We start from the raw sequence: 19,928 nt of genomic DNA on the forward strand, positions 1-19,928 counted from the left end.
CAAGTTGGCAACATATAGAGACAGTCCCTACCCAACAGTGGGCTCACAGTCTAAAATCTGAATAATGGTGAATACCCTGCTTCATTTTGGCTAGAAACATCTGGACTTGCATATTTAATCCTGTGTCTCCTCACCACACTGGTGGAATCTACCTAGCCCCATGTTATGGGGGAGATGGAAATTTTCTGGCTAATTTCGACTGTAAAGTCAAAGGGAATTTTCAGGTTAAAACATCTATTTTGAAGGTTTGAATGATTCCCAACATCTGTATTGATCAAATTCACTAGCTAATATCCAACTTCCCTTCTCATTTTGAGCTGGGGAGACATAACCTAGTCAAGGGGACTCTCTCCCAAGCGCTTAGTACAGTGTCCATCACCATGTAAGCATCTAGTAATAATGACTGTGGTATTTGTTAAGCGTCATGCCATGTATTAGACAAGTGGCAGAGCTGGGATTAGAACCCATGACCTTCTGACTCCTAGGCCTGTGCTCTATCCAGTAAAATCAATAAATACTATTGACTGATTCTTCCCTTTGGATAACTTAACTCCACCCAACTGCAATGCAAGGGGTCTCAAATCCCAAAGAACCCCTTTATTTCTAGTTCAGTAGACTCCCCTCCACTTTGGGAGATAACTGAGATTCCCCCAAGCAGGGTGGACTGCTCAGACTCACCCTCTCCCTCTGCTTATTGACTTTGCGGGCACCCAAAGTAGAGTGGACAACACGTCCTTACAAATACGCCCTCGGAAAGAGGTACGGCTTGGGACTTAGCCCGACTTCAGTGCAGATTATTTTCAACATTAGGTTAATTACTTCTTTCCAGAATGTATTTAACTTGGGAGGAATCCAGAGCATATGAATTAAATCACTCCATGTATTTTACACCATTGACAAACGGATATTGCATCTGGTTTAAATAGGGCACGTGGCTTTATGGAGCCTCCGCAAAGTGGTTTTAAACTACTTCCTGCTGCCCGGACCCTAGTTTTCAAAACCCAGCTCCTAACTCAGGTCTACTCCAGGCATCCCGGCTTTCACCAACTGAATCCTTCTGGAAGAGAGTTCCACTTTTGCTCGGGTTCCATCTGCGGCAAGCTGCAAATTGGGCCATGTCACTGCTACAGGAGGCGCTTAGCAGGTACTCTGCACATCAGGGGAGTGCAGTAAATGCTCCCGGCAGGTTGACAGTTTACCCCCACCCCACCCCTGGTCCCAGCCCCATTCCTGCCCAAGAACCTTGAGGTCACCCCACCATTCTGACTTCATTCAATCGTATTTATTGAGTGCTTACTGTGTGCAGAGCGCTGAGCTTCTGGAGACAAGCCCAGACTTTGTTTCAGTGGTATTTTTTAAGGGCTTATTATGCGTCACACGCTGTTCTAAGTGCTGGGGTTGGACATAGTTCCTGTCCCTCTTGGAGCTCCCAGTCTGAGTAGGACTTCTCAGACTGTAAGCCCACTGTTGGGTAGGGACTGTCTCTATGTGTTGCTGACTTGTACTTCTCAAGCGCTTAGTACAGTGCTCTGCACACAGTAAGCGCTCAATAAATATGATTGATTGGTTGAGGGAGACCAGATATTTAATCCCCATTTTACAGTTGAGAAAACTGAGGCACAGAGTAATGCAGTGACCTGCCCAAGATCACACAGCAAGCAATTGGCAGATCTGGAATTAGAACCCAGGTCCTTTGACTCCCAGACCTGTGATCCTTCCATCATCATCATCATCAATCGTATTTATTGAGCGCTTACTGTGTGCAGAGCACTGTACTAAGCGCTTGGGAAGTACAAATTGGCAACATATAGAGACAGTCCCTACCCAACAGTGGGCTCACAGTCTAAAAGACTTCCACTAGGCCAGGCAGTTTTTCTGGTCCAATGCACAAGATCACAGAACAGGCCATTAACAGAGTCCATGTTAATAATAATAATAATGATGGCATTTATTAAGCGCTATGTGCAAAGCACTGTTCTAAGCGCTGGGAAGGTTACAAGGTGATCAGGTTGTCCCATGTGGGGCTCACAATCTTAATCCCCATTTTACAGGTGAGGGAACTGAGGCCCAGAGAAGTTAAGTGACTTGCCCAAAGTCAAACAACTGGCAAGTGGCAGAGGTGGGATTTGAACCTATGACCTCTGACTCCAAAGCTGGTGTTCTTTCCACTAGGCCTCACTCGCTGCTTGCAATGTGCCCTTCAGATGGTTTGCCCTCTTGACCAATGTCAGAGTCCTAGCCTGCTCTCTGGAACACCAGGAAGCCATTGACCCACTCAGGATCGTCTCTCTGCTCAGCCCAGCCGACCCCGTCCCTGCCCAAGTCTTCAAACGTGGCCTCCCAGGGCCCTCTCTGTTAGGATGGTGCTTCCCCAGGAAATCAAATCCCAGCTTGGAGCAGGAGTGGATCCAAAGCAGAAGGCCCTTTCCACTCTCCCAGCTTCTCCACTTATCTGCTGTGTGACCTTGGGCAAGCCACTTCATTTCTCTGGGTGCCAGTTCCCTCATCTGTAAAACGGGGATTAAGACTATGAGCCCCATGTGGGACAGTGACTATGTCCAACCTGGTTTGCTTGTATAATAATGATGGCATTCATTAAGCACTTACTATGTACAAAGCACTGTTCTAAGCACTGGGGGGATACAAGGTGATCAGGTTGTCCCACATGGGGCTCACAGTCTTAATCCCCGTTTTACAGATGAGGGAACTGGGGCACAGAGAAATTAAGTGACTTGCCCAAAGTCACACAGCTGACAATTGGCAGAGCTTGGATTTGAACCCATGACCCCTGACTCCAAAACCCGGGCTCTTTCCACTGAGCCACGCTGCTTCTCTACAAGGTGATGAAGTTATCCCGCGTGGGGTTAACAATCTTAATTCCATTTTTCAGATGAGGTAACTGAGGCTCAGAGAAGTTAATTGATTTGCCCAATAATAATAATAATAATAATAATAATGGCATTTATTAAGTGCTTACTATGTGCAAAGCACTGTTCTAAGGTCTGGGGAGGTTACAAGGTGATCAGGTTGTCCCATGGGGGGCTCACAGTCTTAATCCCCATTGTACAGATAAGGTAACTGAGGCACAGAGAAGTTAAAGGACTTGCCCAAAGTCACACAGCTGATGATTGGTGGAGTTGGGATTTGAACCCATGACCTCTGACTCCAAAGTCCGGTCTCTTTCCACTGAGCTACGCAATGTCACACAGCAGACATGTGGCAGAGCAGGTATTAAAACCCATGACTTCTGACTCCCAAGCCCGGGCTCTTTAGTGCCTGGCACATAGTTAAGCACTTAACAAATGCCATCATCAATGTTATTATTATTATTATTATTATTATTATTATCCCTCTCTCCACAGTGCAGTCACACTTGGAGTCTCCCCTTCCAAGACGAGGGTGGCCGGGATCCCATTCCCAGAGGCTTTGCCAGTTGGTAAATGTGCTGCAGTCTTCCAGGAGAAAATGGAAGATGACCTCTCTAGACTGTAAGCTCATTATAGGCAGAGAATATGTCTGTTATATCGTACTCTCCCAAGCACTTAGTACATTGATTTGCACACAGTAAGTACTCAGTAAATATGACTGAATGAATGAATGAAATGTTTGCTTTTCACATGCTAAGGTGTCTGTGGAATATCAATGACACTCACAAAGTGGCACCACGCCTTTCAGTGTGGAAAATGCTCATCCGTCCCAGGGTTCCTGAGTTCTTCCTGGTAGCCATCCTGTCTGCAGAACAGCTCCTCTTTGGGATAATGATGATGATGATGGTATTTGTTAAGAGCTTACTATGTGCCAAGCACTGTTCTAAGCAGTGGGTTAGAAAGAAGGTAATCAGGTTGTCCTACGTGGCCCTCACAGTCTTAATCCTCATTTTACAGATGAGGTAACTCAGGCACAGAAAAGTTAAATGAGTTGCCCAAAGTCACACAGCAGACAAGTGGCAGAGCCAGGATTAGAACCCATGACCTCTGACTCCCAAGCCTGAGTTCTTTTAGAGGCTTGGAATTTATATCCTACTTGGGCCAGGAACCACTCAGGGATGGACAGGGAATTCCTGATGACCTGGGGCCAGTCACTTGACCTCTTCGTATCTATCCTAGGGCTTAGAACAGTGTTTCACACATAAGTGCTTAATAAGTACCGCAGTTATTATCATTATCATTATTATTATTATTAATTATTATTTGTTCCTTCAAAGCCCCCTGCTTGAAAATGGACAGGTCAGCCTTGATTTATCACAGCTAGGTGCTGAGAAAAATAATCAACTAACAGGAACACGGTGTAGACAATCACCACCCTCTCAGTCCTCGGGAAAGAGTCTACGTAGGTTACTCAATCAACCAAGGATATTTATCTCTGGACTGCAAGCTCATTGTGGACAGAGAATGGACTACCACTTCTGTTGTACTCTCTTAAGTGCTTAGTACAGTGCTCAATAAATACCTTTGCTTGATCCACTGAGTGCTAACTGTGAACAGAGCACTGTACTCTGTGGTTGGGAGAGTACAATACAATAGAGTTGGTAGACATGAGCCTTGCCCACAAGGAGTTTACCGTCTAGTTGGGGGAAATGACACTCACAAAATGGCACCACGCATTTCAGTGTGGAAAATGCTGAACCGCTCCAGGTTGCAAAAGGAGCAGTATCTCCTAAGCCAGGGAATCTGTGGATGACCAGCCCTTCCAAGAATATTCCCAGGGAAGAAGTTGTGTCACAAAATTTGGGGAGGCTCTCTTTAGAGAAGCAGCGTGGCTTAGTGGAAAGAGCACGGGCTTGGGAGTCAGATATTGTGGGTTCTAATCCCAGTTCCGCCACTTGTCAGGTGTGTGACTTTGGGCAAGTCACTTAACTTCTCTGAGCCTCAGTGATCTCATCTGTAAAATGGGGATTAAGACTGTGACTGTGTCCCAATGTGGGACAACCTGATTACCTTGCATCTAACCCAGTGCTTAGAACAGTACTTGGCAATGACAGAGCTGGAATTAGAACCTAGATCTTCTGAAGCCCAGTCCTGTGTTCTTTCCACTAGGTCACACTGCCTTTCCCTCAGCTCCCACCCTCAATAATAATAACAATAGTGATGATGATGATATTTGTTAAGTGCTTACTATATGTCAAGCACTGTTCTAAGTACTGGGGTAGAAACAAGGTTGTCAGGTTGTCCCATGTGGGGCTCACAGTCTTAAACCCCATTTTACAGATGAGGTAACTGAGGCACAGAGAAATGAAGTGACTTGCCCGAAGTCACACAGCTGACAAGTGGTGGAGCCAGAATTTGAACGCATGACCTCTGACTCCCAAGCCTGTGCTCTTCACACTGAGCCACGTCAATACAAAGGTTACTTTCTCCTTTCCTCCCCACTCCATAGCAAATCACCAACACCCCTAACCCAAGTCACCAACATGTATAGTACCCTTGCTGCTCCCAAGTGCTGCTCACTTACACTCTTAGCTCCATGTGGGGACAGGAACTATATCCAATCTGATGGGCTCCTATCTACCCCAGCCTCTATTACAGTGCTTGGCCCATTGTAAGTGCTTAAACACCTTCATCATTGTTGCCATCTGACTGAAATTCCCTTGGTAATAATAAGTAATAATGATGGCATTTGTTAAGCATTTACTATGGGCCAAGCACTGTTCTAAGCGCTGGATCCCACCAGGTTTCCTGTTTCTTCACCTATAATGATCCAGAGATCTGGTCCTCCTTTTCCTAGCACTTGGGCAAGGATGCCAAGTCTTTTCACTGACTAGTAGCAATCTGTAAAGTCTAACTTGTGAGCAGAAGTCTCTATCAATCAATCAATCGATCTATCAATGGTATTTATTAAGCATTTACTATGTGCAGGACACTATACTAAGGGCTTGGGGAGTACGATATAATAGAATTAGCACACAGGTTCTTCTACACAGGGAGCAGGGAGCATGTCTAACAACTCAGCTGCATTGTACTCTTCCAAGTGCTTAGTACAATGTTCTGCACACAGTAAGTACTCAATAAATACTGATGGCTTGATAGGAGTGATAATAATAATAATGATGGTACTTGTTAAGCACTTACTATGTGCCAAGCACTGTTCTAAGTGCTGGGGTAGATACAAGGTAATCAGGTTGTCCCACATGGGGCTCACAATCTTAATTCCCATTTTACAGATGAGGGAACTGAGACCCAGAGAAGTAAAGTGACTTTTTTTTTGATGGCATTTATTAAGTACTTACTGTGTGCAAAGCACTGTTTGCCCAAAGTCACACAACTGACAAGTGGCGGAGCCAGGATTAGAACCCATGACCTAGCCCGGGCTCCTTCCACTAAGCCACGCTGCTAGTGATACTGACTACAACCTCTCCGTAACCCTTTAAAGCCTTGGGACTCTGTAGAGGACCATCAGAAAGCCATGCCAGAAAAAAAAAAAGACACAAAGGAAACCAAGATGGATAGTCTGTCAAAGGGCTCGTTAGTAGAGACAAGAAGAAATCAGCAAGATGACTATGCTTGGGACAAAGTGGAAGGTGCAGAAAGTGACCTCTTCAGACCCTTGGGGTGGGGGCAATTAATTAGAAAGAACCTACCGGTCCACACAGCAAACTAGCATTTCCCATTGAGAGCCAGTCCACCCCAGAGAGGTTATTAGGTGGGGCTCTATCATCATCATCAATCGTATTTATTGAGCGCTTACTGTGTGCAGAGCACTGTACTAAGCACTTGGGAAGTACAAGTTGGCAACGTATAGAGACAGTCCCTACCCAACAGTGGGCTCACAGTCTAAAAGGGGGAGAAAGAGAACAAAACCAAACATACTAACAAAATAAAATAAATAGAATAGATATGTACAAGTAAAATAAATAGAGTAACAAATATGTACAAACATATAGTGTGGTGCAGTGGAAAGAGCCTGAGTTTGGGAGTCAGAAGAGTAGGGATTTAGTTCCAGCTCTGCCTGGTGACTCTGGGCAAGTCACTTGCGCCCACTTCGTGTCTCAGTTTTGCTTTGTTTTTTATGCTATTTGGGTTGTTTATGGTATTTGTTAAGTGTTTACTATGTGTCAAGCACTATTCTAAGTGCTGGGGTAGATACAGGTTTATCTCATTGTGGGCAGGGAATATGTCTGTTGTTGTATGGCACTTTCCCAAGTGCTTAGTACCGTGCTTTGCACCCAGTAAACACTCAAAAAATACAATTGAATGAATGAATGAGGTTGGACACAGTCCCGGTTCCACATGTTCATGGTCTAAATTGGAGGGAGGAGGATTTAACAGTCTTACAGTTGAGGAAACTGAGGATCAGAGAAGTTAAATGATTTGCCCAAGGTCACACAGCAAGCAATCGTTAGAGTCAGGACTAGTATCCAGGTTCTCTGACACCCAGGTCTGTGCTCTTTCCAAGAGGCCACTCTATTTCTCATTTTCTTCACCTGTTTCCCCATCAGCGAAAGGGGAAAATAATATCTGCTTTTCCCTACCTCACAGGGTTGTTGTAAGGACAAAAATAACTCAAGTAGTGTGAAAGTGTTTCGGGAATGAAAGTGCTCTGTAAAACCTAGGTATTACGAGAAAGGAAAGTAGATTCCTTCAAAAACATGAATTCCTGCAGGACCTTTCATGTGGCGGAAAGTTTTGAAAAGCAGCATGGCTCAGTGGAAAGAGCATGGGCTTTGGAGTCAGAGGTCAGGGATTCAAATCCCGGCTCCACCAACAGTCAGCTGTGTGACTTTGGGCAAGTCACTTCACTTCTCTGTGCTTCAGTTACCTCATCTGTAAAATGGGGATTAAGACTGTGAGCCTCCCGTGGGACAACCTGATCACTTTTTAGCTTCCCCAGGGCTTAGAATAGTGCTTTGCACATAGTAAGTGCTTAATAAATGCCATCGCTATTATTATTACTATTTGAAGATCAGATCAGAATTCTGAAGATCAGAATACAACAGTTCTTCTCCCCAACAGCCGTCCAGAAACCCCAGCTATATCGGAGGCAGAGGCTCTGCGTGGCAGGGCCCAAACTCCACAGCAAATCTGCCAGATGGTAAAACCTGGCATCCAAAGAATCCCAAAGCATTAAACCCAAGCAGGAGGAGCAGGAAAACTCAATGCAATAGAGCAGAGAGGAGTCCGGAGTCTCTCCCCACTCCACACTGCTGCTGTGGAGCAAATGTGGAAGGACAGAGTAATAAGCACACAGGGAAGAAGCACATTTCGCAAAGGAAGAAGGGTGGTCCAAGGGAAACTTTGGAATTGTTGACACCCCCTCTCAAGGACTGCCCTCACACCTGCCACATCTGTCATTGGACGGCTTTCCCAAATGGCCTCCCTTCCAGACACTCCCACAGTCCTTGCTGATAGTGGTTTCCTGGATCTCTTTCGTACCGAGACACCAGATTTGGCCTTTTTGTTCTAACGCTCCCCCGTCCCTGTCTTCCTGTTGCCTGGCGCTGCCTGGTTCTGGAGTTTAAGTGACCCTGGGATCTGTCTCACCCTCCTTCTCTCCCCCCAGCAGGCTCCTTTTTGCCCATTCCCTTGAAAACCCAAAAGCTCCAGAGAGGCTGGCCGGTGCCCAAGGTCTCTGTCCAAGGATTCCCTCCTCTGTACCTGCTCGTTCAGCAGAGTTGCTCCCTCCGGCAGGGGTGGGCCAGCTCTTCTACTTCTTTCTTGAGTTTTGTTCTCCTGGGTCCTCTGCAGCAAGAGGAGGTAGCCTGGCCTTGCTCACTCGGGGCCCTTGGGAAGCCCGCGCTGGACTTTGGCTTCAGGCCCCCACTCCCAAGCGGACCTGCCTGGATGACCTTTGTTTTCATCTTATGTTGCCGACTTGTACTTCCCAAGCGCTTAGTACAGTGCTCTGCACACAGTAAGCACTCAATAACTATGACTGAATGAATGAATCCTCCCCATGCAGGTCCCTTCTCTCTCCCTTCACCCTCTTACGGGTCTTCAGGGCAGCTCCCTCTGCATCAAACAAAAACTCCTCACCATTGGCTTTAAAGCACTCAGTCACCTTACCCCCTCCTACCTGTGTTCAAATCCTGGCTCCGCCAACGCCAGCTGTGTGACTTTGGGCAAGTCACGTCCCTTCTCTGTGCCTCAGTTACCTCATCTGGAAAATGGGGATTAAGACTGTGAACCCCCCGTGGGACAACTTAATCAGCTTGTAACCTCCCCAGTGCTTAGAACAGTGCTTTGCACATAGTAAGCACTAATAAATGCTATTATTATTATTATTACCTCACCTCACTACTCAGAGAAGCAGTGTGGCTTAGTGGAAAGAGCCCGGGCTTGGGAGTCAGAGGTAGTGGGTTCTAATCTTGGCTCTGCCACTTGTTAGCTGTGGGACTTTGGGCAAGTCACTTCACTTCTCTGGGCTTCAGTTACCTCACCTGTAAAATGGGGATTAAAAGTGGGAGCCCCACATGGGACAACCTGATTACCTTGTACCCCCTCAGTGCTTAGAACAGTGCTTGGCACAGAGTAAGCTTATAACAAATGCCGTCATTATTATTATTACTCTCTTACTACTACCCTGCCCACACACTTCACTCCTCTTTTGCTAACCTTCTCACTGTACCTTGATCTCACTGCCACCATTTCGCCCACATCCTGCCTCTGGCCTGGAAAACCCTCCCTCCTCATATATGACAGACAATTACTCTCTCCACCTTCAAAATCTTCTCCTAGAGGACTTCCCTGACTAAGCCCTCCTTTTCTCTTCTACTCCCTTCTGCATCACCCTGACTTGCTCCCTTTTTTATCCCCCCTCTCACCCCCACAGCACTTATGTACATATCTGTAATTTATTTATATTAATGTCCATCTCCCCCTCTTGACTGTAAGCTCATTGTAGGCAGGGAATGTGCCCGTTGATTGTTATATTGTATTCTCCCAAGTGCTTAGTACCGGTCTTTGCACACAGTAAGCACTCAATAAATATAATTGAATGAATCCATCATTATTATTATGGTACTTGTTAAGTGCTTATGGGCTAAGCACTGTTCTAAGCACTGGTGTAGATACAACTTAACCAGGTCGGACACAGTCCCTATCCCAAAGAAGACTCACAGTCTTAATCCCCAATTAAAAGAAGAGGTAACTGAGGCTAGAGAAGTGAAATGACTTGTCCAAGGCCACAAAGCAGACATGTGGCAGAGCCAGGATTAGAACCCAGGTCCTTCTAACTCCCAGGCCTGTGCTCTATCCACTGAATGAAGCTCCTCTGATCAGAGTTCAGGAGGCTGGCATCTGGGTCTGCTCTGTCCCTTCTACCCAGACCTCCCTGCCACACTCCCACACAGCCTTGAGGATCCTGGGCAAGCAGGTGGTCCTCCCTCTTACTCCCCAAACTTAGTCTAGGTCAAAGAAACAGCTGGGCTTAGATGAGATGGAGGAGCCCCCAGCCCTGCGGAGGAAGGGGCTGCCCAAGGTCAAATGGCCAAGGGCTGTGGGACAGCTTCAGGGGAGAGCACAGAGCCCAGCTGAAGGAGCCTTCCTCCAAGCACTCCCCCCCAACCCTGAATGCTCTTTGCAAGGCCAGTGGAGGGAGAGCCCTGGCCAGCAGGTAGCATTGTAGGCTGCTGGTCAGATCTGGAGGTTTTGCAGTGGTCATTGTGCCCAGCTATTAGACCCTAGACAACACAGGAGTGCCCCCAAAGTCTGAAGAGCCACCCCTCCCTGCCTGTACATGGGGAGAGGGTGTCCACCCTCACCCAGTCCCCCATGCCACAGTCCCCGCAACCCACAGCCAGTAGCAAGAATTGAGTCTGATCATGAATCATCTCCAGGGCCTCACACTTCTCTGACTGGTTTCTATACTTGACTCTTCTCTGTCATTCAACCTACATTATTCAATCCATCATTAAATCCTGTCAGTCCCATTTTTACAACATCACTAAAATCCGCCCTTTCCTCTCCAAACTGCTACCACTTTAATATAATCGCACATCCTATCCTGCCTGAATTACTGCATCAGCCTCCTTGCTGTCCTCCCAGCCTCCTGTCTCTCCCTACTCCAGTCCATACTTCACTCCGCTTTCAGGACATATCACTCCACTCCTCAAAAGTCTTCAGTGGTTGCCTGTCCAATTCTGTGTCAAACAAAAACTCCTCACTATTGGCTTTAAAGCAGTCCTCCACCTTGCCCCCTCCTACCTCACCTCGCTTCTCTCCTTCTACAACTCAGTACGCACACTTGGGTCCTCTAGGGCTAACCTTCTCACTGGGCTTTGAGCTCACCTGCCTCGCCACTGACCCATAACCCAAGTCCTGCCTCTGGCCTGGAATGTCCTCTCTCCTCAGATCCAACAGACAATTACTCACACCCCCATTCAAAATCTTACTAAAGGCACACCTCCTCCAAGAGACCTACTCAGGCTAAACTCCACTTTTCCTCAACTCCTACTCCCCTCTACATTGCCCTGACTTGCTCCCTTTGCTCTTCCGCCCGCCCCCAGCCCCACAGCCCCTCTGTACATAACTGTAATTTTATTTATTGATATTGCTGTCTGTCTTCCCCCCTGCCCCCCATACTGTAAACTCATTGTGGGCAAGGAATGTGACTGTTTTTTGTTGTATTCTCTCAAGTGCTTAGTACAGTGCTCCGCACACAGTAAGCTCTCAATAAATATGATTGAATGACTGAATGATCATATTTATTGAATGCTTCCTGTGGGCAGAGCACTGCACTAAGCTCTTGGGAGAGTACACCATAACAATAAACAGACACATTCCCTGCCCACAATGAGCTTGCAGCCTGGAGATGGAGACAGACATTAATAGACATAAATTACAGATATGTACTTTAGTTCTGTGGGGCTGAGAGAGGGGATGAATAAAGGACCATGTCAGGGTGAAACAAGGAGAAGAAGAAAGGAGGGCTTAGGGAAGGCCTCTTGGAGGAGGTGCGCCTTCAATAAAGCTTTGAAAAAGGGGAGAGTAATTATCTGTCAGATATGAAGAGGGAGGGCATTCCAGGCCAGTCCCATTGGCCCAAACAGTGCCTCTTCCCAACTGGCACGTACTCACAACCCCAAAACATGCAGTCACTGGCCTTCTGGGGCCAGTGAGCTGATGATTGGCTACCATCCTGTCTCAGTCTTTCACACAAGGCGGTCCCCACTCAAAAGCCAGGCATCCATCCTGATTCTTCTCCAGTGCTGGAGCCAAAAGCTGACTGTCGTTCATCTCAGTGACCTACCCTGAGGAGTCACCATGATAATCTCTGGGGCCACTCGAATCCATTATCAATCACCCTGGTCCAGGTGACTTTCATTGTTGGGGCAGGGAAATGGCATTTCTGAGAGAGAAAGGAAGAAAGGAAGGCATCCAATCCTCAGCACGTAAATGCCCTCGTCCCTCATTCCACCCAGTCTAGTCCTCTCACCTCAAACCAGGCAAACATTCTTGTTGCTTCAAGCCTCCTCCCACTGCCGAGCCAAGGACACTCAGTGGCCAGCGGAAGCAGAAAAGGGAATAAAGGTCCCAGTTTGGGCTCTCTCTCTCTCTCTCTCTCTCCCCCTCTCTCCCTTCTTCCCTCCTCCCCTATCTAACCCCCCAACTCCTTCTCCCTCTCTCTGTCTCTCCCCTTCATCTCTTCCTACAGGAGGTTGAAGGGAGCAGCCTTGGCTCTTGTGACATCCCCATTTGTTTTCCCTCAGCAAAAGGAATAATTGGGAATGCCCCACATCCTTCAAGAAGGAAGCAGTAGAAGATAAGGACTCCCAGCAGGAGCTGATTTAAACAATGATGGAGACCAGCTGAGTATGCCCAGTGGCAGAGGTAACCCAGACCAGTATTTATTACTGGGTGCACAGTACTGTACTAAGCCCTGGGAAGAGTACAGTACAATAGAGTTGTTAGGCACAATCTCTGCTGACAAGGCATTTACAGTCTAGTGGGGGAGACAGAGATGAAAATAAATTACAGATAGGGGAAGTGACATAGTATAAAGATACGTACATAAGTGCTGTAGGGATTGGGTATCAAAGTACATAAGGGTGCATAAGTAACACAGACGGGAGGGTGGATAGAGTGGGGAGGTTAGATTGGTTAGATTGCAAAGTTCCCTGTGCTCTGGAACTCAGACAGAGAGCTTATGGGGGAGGTCTCCCAGATGGGTCAGTAAGTCCAATCCCCCTGAAAGACTGAGACTGCCCTTGTTCCTGCCTGGGTCCAGTGAACCCACCCATTTCCCCCACACACCCCACCCCCTTCTTCCCAGTAGACCGCAAGCTCCTCAAAGGCAAGACTGGGGCCTTCTCTCTCAGGGCGGAATCACCCAGGCCCAGAGCTGGGCTCCCAGCTGTGGGTCTGAACAGTCAGAGGACCTGTCTGTCTGTTCCAGCCAAGAAGAAATGTCCCAGTCGGGAAAAGATGAGCAGGAAAAACCCGACGTCTAAGATCGGGATTTCAGTGTTTACATGTTTGCAGTGGTGGTTCTTATTTACGTTATTATTCAGAATGTTATGAAATTGTGGGCGTCACTCTTCCGAAGAACTGTCTCGGGTCAAGCATGCAGGCCATAGATCGACCCGATGATGGGGAATCACCTGGGCACCCTCAGGAGTGCCACAGGGTTGATGTGGGCTCCTCCAGGGCAGCTTCCCCACAGCCCAGTTCACCTGCTGATGGCTCTGACAATGTCTCCCCTGAAATGCACCACGGGTGGGTCTACAGAGATGTTATTTCTGAACCCTGGCTGTGGCCCAGAGCAGAATCCTTCTGCCGGGACCCAGTCAGATCAGCTTAGTGTCCAGCTGGATGCTTTCTCCATTTAGGGTCAGCTGTCCTGCTCTTCCTTCTGTCTCACTGACCCACCGGCCTCTGTATTCTGTGGCCACATTCCTTGGTGGGGGACTTCACCCTCCCCATCCCCATCCTCAGGCAAGCGATCATTGCTGTGGGAGCAGTCCCGCAAATTTCAGCACCTCTGTCTTCCCCTCCCACCAACAGTCAAGCTCACCCTGTCCTTTGCCCGTGGCCTAGCAGGAAGAACATGGGCCTGGGAATCAGGAGATCCGGGTTCTGGCCCTAGCTCAGCCACTCACCTGCTGCATGACTTTGGGCAAGTCATTTAATCCTCAGTGTCATCCTTGAATCAGTCAAGGGCATTTTTTTGAGCATTTACTGTTTTGAGGGTACAGAGCAGAGCATTTGGGAGTGTACAATACAACAGAGTTGGTAGACACATTCCCTGCCCACAACCAGCTTAGAGTCTAGAGGGGGAAACAGACATTAATATAAAAGTTATGGATAGGTAGTTGAGGGTGGGGTGAATATTAAGTGCCCAAAGAGGACAGATACGAGTGCAGAGATAACACAGAAGGGAGAGGAGATGGGAACAAGAGGGGTTAATTCAGGAAAGGCCTTTCGTAAAAATACAGAGCGCTTCATGAATTTGCATGTCATCTTTGCGCAGGGGCCATACTAATCTTCTCTGTACTATTTCCAGTCTTAGTATATGTCCAGCTCACATTCGGTCTGCTGCCAAATCCTGCCTTCCAATCAATCAATCAATCGTACTTATTGAGCACTTACTGTGTGCAGAGCACCATACTAAGCACTTGGGAAGTCCAAGTTGGCAACATATAGAGACAGTCCCTACCCAACAGTGGGCTCACAGTCTAAAAGGGGGAGACAGAGAAGAAAACCAAACATACTAACAAAATAAAATAAATAGAATAGATATGTACAGGTAAAATAAATAAATGAATAAATAGAGTAAAAAATATGTACAAACATATATACATATATACAGGTATCTCCAACATCTCCAGGTTCCACCCCTCCAGTCTCCACCCAATCAGCCACCTCTCTGCTACAAGCTCTGGTCACATAGCCTCCAGACTAGCCTACCAACCTCTCGCTGGTCTCCACCTCCAGCCATTCCCCTCCCTCTAATAATAATAATAATAACAATAATGGTATTTGTTAAGCACTTACTCTGTGCCAGGCACTGTACTAAGTGCTGGGATGGATACAACCAAATCAAGTTGGACACAGTCCCTGTCTCACGTGGGGCTCACAGTCTCAATCCCCATTTTACGGATGAGGCAACTGAGGCACAGAGAAGTGAAGTGACTTGCCCAAGATCACACAGCAGACAAATGGCAGAGCTGGGATTAGAACTTTATTCTACGTGCTACTGTCCAAATCATCTTCTTGGAATTGTCCTTGGACACATCTCTCCACTCCTCGAAACCCCTCGCTGGGTCCCCGTGTCCCTTCACAATAAACAAAATCTCACACTTAGTTTCAAGGTTCTCCACTAACTTACATCTTTCCTACTGAGAGCTCACCTCCTCCAGGAGGCCTTCCCAGACTGAGCCCCTTCCCTTCCCCACAGCTCCTGTATATATGTATATATGTTTGTACATATTTATTACTCTATTTATTTATTTTACTTGTACATATCTATTCTATCTATTTTATTTTGTTAATAGGTTTGGTTTTGTTCTCTGTCTCCCCCTTCTAGACTGTAAGCCCACTGTTGGGTAGGGACTATCTCTATATGTTGCCAACTTGTACTTCCCAAGCGCTTCGTACAGTGCTCTGCACACAGTAAGTGCTCAATAAATACGATTGATTGATTGATTGATCCCTGCTCTCTTCACCCTCTATTCCCCAGCTTGTTCTCTTCATTCCTCCCAGCCAACCTTCGACCTGTCCCTCACTCTTGACTCGCTGTTCCCCAAAATGGGGCTCCTTCCTTAAATCTGTCAGACCAGAATGCTCCCCATATTCAGAGCCTTCTGGAAAGTCCACCTCCTTCACCATACAGTGCTTTGCACATAGTAAGCGCTTAACAAATGCCATCATTATACCTTCCCTGATTAATGCCTGTATCCCAAGTCATACCAACCCACTAGCCATCTGATGCTCTTTCGTTGCCACCTGGCATTTACTTCCATCCATTCTCAGCACTTACATCTGTATCCTCCATTAGGGTGTAAACTCACTGTTGTTAGGGACCGTGTCACTTCCCTTTTTTGGACTTTCCCGATAATTTAGTGTACTATTGCACCCACTGAGTGTTCAGTAAATACTATTCATTCATTCATTCATTCAATCGTATTTATTGAGCGCTTACTGTGTGCAGAGCACTGTACTAAGTGCTTGGGAAGTACAAGTTGGCAGCATATAGAGATGGTCATTCATTCATTCATTCATTCAATTGTATTTACTGAGCACTTACTGTGTGCCGAGCACTGTACTAAGAGCTTGGGAAGTACAAGTTGGCAACATATAGAGATGGTCCCTACCCAACAATGGGCTCACAGTCTAGAAGGGGGAGACAGACAACAAAACAAAACATGTGGACAGGTGTCAAGTCATCAGAATAAATAGAAGTAAAGCTGGATGCACAACATTAACAAAATAAATAAAATAGTAAATATTTACAAGATAGAGTGATAAATCTGTACAAACGTATATACAGGGGCTGTGGGGAGGGGAAGGAAGTAGGGCAGGGGGAGGGGGAGGAGGAGAGTTATGTTGCCAACTTGTACTTCCCAAGAGCTTAGTACAGTGCTCTGCACACAGTAAGCGCTCAATAAATACGATTGAATGAATGAATGAAAAAGGGGGCTCAGTCTGGGAAGACCTCCAGGAGAAGGTGAGCTCTCAGTAATAATAATACCAAAATTATTATTATTATTATTATGGCATTTATTAAGCACTTACTATGTGCAAAGCACTGTTCTAAGTGCTGTGGAGGTTACAAGATGATCAGGTTGTCCCCTACCCAACAATGGGCTCACGCTACTACTACTACTACTACTACTACTACTACTACTACTACTACTACTACAACTACTATTTCTACTATTACTACTATTTGTGCCCCAGTTTCCTCACCTGTAAGGTGGGAATGAAATACCGCTTCTCCCTCCCTCTTATATTGTGAGACCCATGTGAGCGAACCCTATGTCAAATCTGATTATCTTCTATTTACCCTGGTGCTTTTTTTAGTGGTATTTTAAGCATTTACTATAGGCCAGGCATAGTACTAAACACTAAGGTAAACACAAGATAATCAGTTTGGACGCAGTCCATGTCTTTAACCCCATTCTACAGATGAGGTAACTGAGGCCCAGAGAAGTGAAGTGATTTGCCCAAGGTCACACAGCAGAAAAGTGGCAGAGCTGGGATTAGAACCCAGGTTCTTTTGACTCCCAGGGCCATGCTCTGTCTAGTAAGTCATGATCCAGCACCGCACAACAACAACAGTAATAACAATAATAATAATAATAACAATAATTATTAGACTGTGAGTCCACCGTTGGGTAGGAACCGTCTCTATATGTTGCCAACTTGTACTTCCCAAGCGCTTAGTACAGTAAGTGCTCAATAAATATGATTGATTGATTGATTGAATAATGGTATTTGTTAGGGGCTTGCTAGGTGCCAAGCACTGTTCTAAGCACTGGGGTAAATACAAGGTTATCAAGTTGTCCCACATGAAGCTCACAGTCTTAATCCACATTTTACAGATAAGGTAAACTGTGGCATGGAGAAGCAAAGTGGCTTGCCCAAGGTCACACAGCAGACAAGTGGCAAAGCCAGAATTAGAGCCCACGTCTTCTGACTCCCAAACCTGGGTTTTTTCCACTAAGCCACTCAACTTCTCAATACGCACTCAATGTGCTTCTCAATGTGCACAGTACTTGGACCATAGGAAGTATTTAATAAATAAGCAAATATTTATTATTCACATTTTTATCATTATCGTCCTGTCGTTCAGCAGAGGCCTCAGGAAAGAGGCCTCCCTGTGTTTCCTTTTCAAAGTTCTGGTTTCCCTGAAAATGGGCAAACTGGGCCAGGTTTAAGTTTCCTAGTAAGGAAGGACTCTCACGCACTCATGCTCTGCCTCGGGGCAGCAGGGAGGGGAGCCAGGGGTGGGGGATGAGCTAGAAAGGAATGTGCGGGAAGGGCCTTTGGAGAAAGGTGGAACAGGGATGGCCACATCACCGGGCTCCTGCAGCCACAGCCCCTTCCAGGGAGCCAGGCAATGAAGGAAGATCCAGGATAGACGGACTCCAGTGCAGCAGTGGCAGGGAGGCTGGGAGGAAACCACCCCAGCTTCCCAGGAGCCTCCCGGGGAGACATTGGGCTCACACTCTGCAGCCGCCGCTCCAATCCACAAAGGAATGGGAATCAGACCCACGTCCAGGAGTGGGCAGAAGACTGGGCTGGTAGGATCTGGGTAGAGCCAACACAGCACCACCATCCAAATTATTGTACTCTCCCAAGATCTTAGTACACTGCTCTGTACACAGCAGGTGCTCTATTATATTATTATATTATACTATATATATATATATATTATATATTATTATATATATTATACTATATATACACAAATACTATAATAATAATAGTAATAGTATTATTATTATAGTATAATAATAGTATAATAATAATAGTATTTGTTAAGTGCTTAGTATGTGTAAAGCACTGTTCTAAGCACTGGGGGGATACAGGATCATCAGTTAGTCCCACATCATCATCATCATCATCATCAATTGTATTTATTGAGCATTTACTGTGTGCAGAGCACTGTACTAAGCGCTTGGGAAGTACAAGCTGGCAACATACAGAGACAGTCCCTACCCAGCAGTGGGCTCACAGTCTAAAAGTGGGAGACAGAGAACAAAACCAAACATACTAACACATGGGGCTCACAGTCTTAATCCCCATTTTCCAGATGAGGTAACCGAGGCACAGAGAAGTTGAGTGACTTGCCCAAAGTCACACAGCTGACAATTGGTGGAGCCGGGATTTGGACCCATGACCTCTGACTCCCAAGCCCGGGCTCTTTCCACTGAGCCACGCTGCTTCTCTAGTGAATACGACTGATTGAATGAATGAACGATCTGATTCCCAAACCCCCATCCCTAGAGCAGAGAGCAGTCAGGGAAATCACCTGCTGGTGGAGAAACTCCTGTCCTGCTGGGAGGTAGGGAGAAGGGGAGAGAGGGAGAGGAATTGGCAGGCACAAGGCGTTCTGGATACCCAGATGGGCTGACACCTCCCCTCCAGGCCAAACTGCGAGTGCTCTCGTGCCATCTCCAGCTAAACAAAGGCAGGACTGAGATCTGATTCTTGGGCTGTGGGGGCTCAGGCTCTCAGCTGTACCCGGGAGAGAAGAAGCCAGAGGAAAGAGCAAGTGAAAGAATCATTTCTGCCCAGTCGCTCCCAGCTATCTGAGCCCATCCCAACCAGACCTGCCGATACACCCCAGCCTTGCTGTTTCTCCTGGCTCCTGAGTCTCCCAGAAGGATCTCCTTTGGGAGAGCTGCTATGGTAGCATGGTATTTATTGAATGTCCACTAGGTTTAACACACTGTACTTAGGGACGTACACCAGAAGTATGAGACGTTCTCTCCCCACAAGGGGAATGAATGAACGAATGAATGCATGCATGAATGAACGGACAAATGAATGAATGAACAAATGAATAAACGAACAAACGAAATGAACAAATGGCATGAACTGCACATTTCCAGTTAGGAATCAAGAACAGGCACCTTCAGTCTGTCACTCTACAAGGGCAGGAGACTCAATCTGGCTGCTAGGACTCAGCTCAGAACCAGAAAGAATCTGATCCTGTGACGCCAACTCTCGGTGTGGCCTTGGGTTTGTCTCTGCCCCTCTCTGGGCCCCATTCACCCAGCCTATAATTCAAGAAGGACCCCAGTGGCCACCTAACTACCTCCTGGGAAGACATGCCGGCCACCAGTTGGTGGTACTGACAGTATAGAGAGTAGAGCAACCTCAGGTCAGCCCAGCTTGCCTCAGCAGGAGAGACTTGTGCGGTTTGGAGAACAAGTATTTCTCTAAGGCATCCCGTGGGGGCGATTCCAACAGGCCAGGATCGTAGGGCCAGCCCCTCTCTATGGAAACTAGTCCCCGATCATTCAAGTCCTAGTTATTCACTTCCTA

The 19,928-nt window shown here is 46.8% G+C and overlaps 1 non-coding gene across 1 annotated transcript; it reads right to left on the minus strand.

Moving 5' to 3' along the window:
• Positions 1-14,358: 14,358 nt before the first annotated feature.
• Positions 14,359-14,466, minus strand: LOC119929292. The gene has a single exon (XR_005451424.1). It is a non-coding gene; the product is annotated as a U6 spliceosomal RNA (small nuclear RNA).
• Between the last annotated feature and the right edge of the window lie 5,462 nt (positions 14,467-19,928).

This window comes from Tachyglossus aculeatus, chromosome 5, assembly GCF_015852505.1.
Source record: "Tachyglossus aculeatus isolate mTacAcu1 chromosome 5, mTacAcu1.pri, whole genome shotgun sequence".
NCBI classification, from domain to species: Eukaryota; Metazoa; Chordata; class Mammalia; order Monotremata; family Tachyglossidae; genus Tachyglossus; species Tachyglossus aculeatus.